The sequence below is a fragment of the Agelaius phoeniceus genome, chromosome 7, assembly GCF_051311805.1.
Source record: "Agelaius phoeniceus isolate bAgePho1 chromosome 7, bAgePho1.hap1, whole genome shotgun sequence".
NCBI classification, from domain to species: Eukaryota; Metazoa; Chordata; class Aves; order Passeriformes; family Icteridae; genus Agelaius; species Agelaius phoeniceus.
This window is the reverse complement of record NC_135271.1, coordinates 5,939,919-5,942,094: the sequence shown is the minus strand read 5'-3', so window position 1 is coordinate 5,942,094 and position 2,176 is coordinate 5,939,919. Positions and strand designations below refer to the sequence as shown.

At 69.3% G+C, this 2,176-nt stretch overlaps 1 non-coding gene across 1 annotated transcript; it reads right to left on the bottom strand.

Moving 5' to 3' along the window:
* Positions 1 to 595: 595 nt before the first annotated feature.
* On the bottom strand, positions 596 to 748 carry LOC129131484 (5.8S ribosomal RNA). The gene has a single exon (XR_008535651.2). It is a non-coding gene; the product is annotated as a 5.8S ribosomal RNA (ribosomal RNA).
* Positions 749 to 2,176: the final 1,428 nt, after the last annotated feature.

Here is a 2,176-nt window from a genome sequence, read left to right as displayed (position 1 = left end):
GGGGCGGGCAAAGGGAGGAGGGGTCAGAACCCCCGTCCCTGGTGCTCTCGCCTCGCCTGTCCGTGCTGCAGCACGGCACGGTACCGCTGCGGTACCCACCCGAAAACATCCGCCCACACGGGGGGGGGAGCCTAGGGGCAAGGCCTGCACCTCGCCTCCCCGTCTCACCCTCCTCTCTCTTTCTCTCGGCCCTCGGTGACGCCTTTCGATGCTGTCTCTCGCTCTCCCCAGGCCGCCGTGCCACCGCATCCCCGGCACGGTCCCGGCGAGGACAAGCTCCGCCCCAGCGGCTCGCTCCGGGAGCAGGGAGCTACGGAGCGCTCCCCGAGTCTGCATTTAGGGGGACGAAGGCCCTGCGCGGCAATGACGACGACGATGACAACTGCAATGACGACGATGCCTACCGGGCCGCAGGGAAGGGATCGAGGCCACCTAGGGAAGCGCTTCTCTCGCCGAACCCCTGACCACCTTCCCTCCGGGCACCGGAGGGACACCGGAGTCGCCGCTGCCGCTGCCACCTCCGCGGGCGACGGGCCTGCAAGGCGACCTTAGCTGCGCCGCCGGGGTGGCCCCCGGACAGCAATTGATTGTCAAGCGATGCTCAGACAGGCGTAGCCCTGGGAGGAACCCGGGGCCGCAAGTGCGTTCGAAGTGTCGAAGATCAATGTGTCCTGCAATTCACATTAATTCTCGCAGCTAGCTGCGTTCTTCATTGACACACGAGCCGAGTGATCCACTGCTAAGAGTTGTCTGCCCTTTGGGCACCGCTCACGCCGAGCGGCCCCTTTTTTTGTTACTCTGGCGCCGAGGACGCGGGGGCGTGCACCTGGCTTCGACTGTACGAGCACACAGAAATGGAAGGGGAGGGAAAAAAACAACTGGAGCAACCTACGCTATGAAGGCCGGCCAAGAGGCGGGGGAGCTCGCACCCCCAACTGCCTCCCCCTGTGAGGGGAGACGCCGACCTCACAAATGCCGTCCTTCAGAGGCGGCCCAGGCGCCCGGGCTCGGCCCGGCCTCCGTGTGGAGGGCCACGTGGCGCGCGCCAGAACGCGGGACGGCGCGGCGGCCCGCCCGCCTCTTGCTTTCACAGGACAACCCGAGCCGGCATCGCCAGTGCCCAAGGCCTGCTGGATGGCAGAACCAGCCACCGCCAGGGCTGCACTCCCAGGACCGCTGCCGCCGCGTCGCACCGCCGGGGCGCCTTGCCTTGGGCACGTGCCCGGCGGAAGGCGGTACGGCGCTGAGCCGGGGGGCAACACCCGCTCTCCTCTTTTTCATGCGGAGACCGGGTGGGGAGAAGCGCCCCCGTGGCCGCCCCGCACGCCTTTCTGTGGCCCACACGCGGCCGGGAAGGGCGATGGAGGACGTGACAAGCGGGGCCCGGGATGGGACCGCCGCTGGGCGACGGCGAGTCTTTTCTGGCTGACTGTCGCCACAGGGAGGGACACCCGTCGAGCGGCACCACCACCGCTCGGCACGGGGTCGCCTCCGCTTGCGGGCCTCTGCCGCTGGAGGGCCCACCAAGCACTTGCCCCCCACAAGCGGGCAGGCGGTTGAGCCTGGGGATGGCCGGAGGATGACGGCGCCGCCGGTGCGCCTTCGAGGAGAAAAGGCTGTCAAGGGGAGGAGAGGCACCGGACGCGCCGAACGCGGCGCTGCGCTTGCCAGAGACCACGGCAGCAGTCCGAGGAGAGAGAGCGGGCAGGCCCCGGCGGCCATGACCCCACAGCTGAGGAAGGGCAGAGAGCGCGCGCTCTCTGCCAGAGTCGCCCGTTACAACGAGGCGAGCGGGTCGGCCCCCGTGGCTGACTGCGTGCCGCAGCCTCTCCATCGAGGCCGGGCCGTGGAGAGGGGGATGCAGGGCGCCCCTCCTTAGTGCAGCGCAGTTAACCCCCACGGCCCGCGGCGGGATGATGACGGCGACGGAGGAGCGCAGCCGGTGGCGATGGGACAACCACCGCAGGCGATCGGCAGGAGTAGCTGCTCCCCAACCCTCAGTGGCACCCTGCTCGGCCACCGCCCGCCATGCCTGCCACCGCCGGCACCGCTGCTGCCGTGGCGGGCCGCGCCGAGCCGCCGGAGTCTTTAAACCGCTGCCCTGCCCCACCGGCCCCTTTCAGCAAACCCGCAGCGTTTGACGATGCAGAGGGAAAAAAACTGGGGGGACCACAGA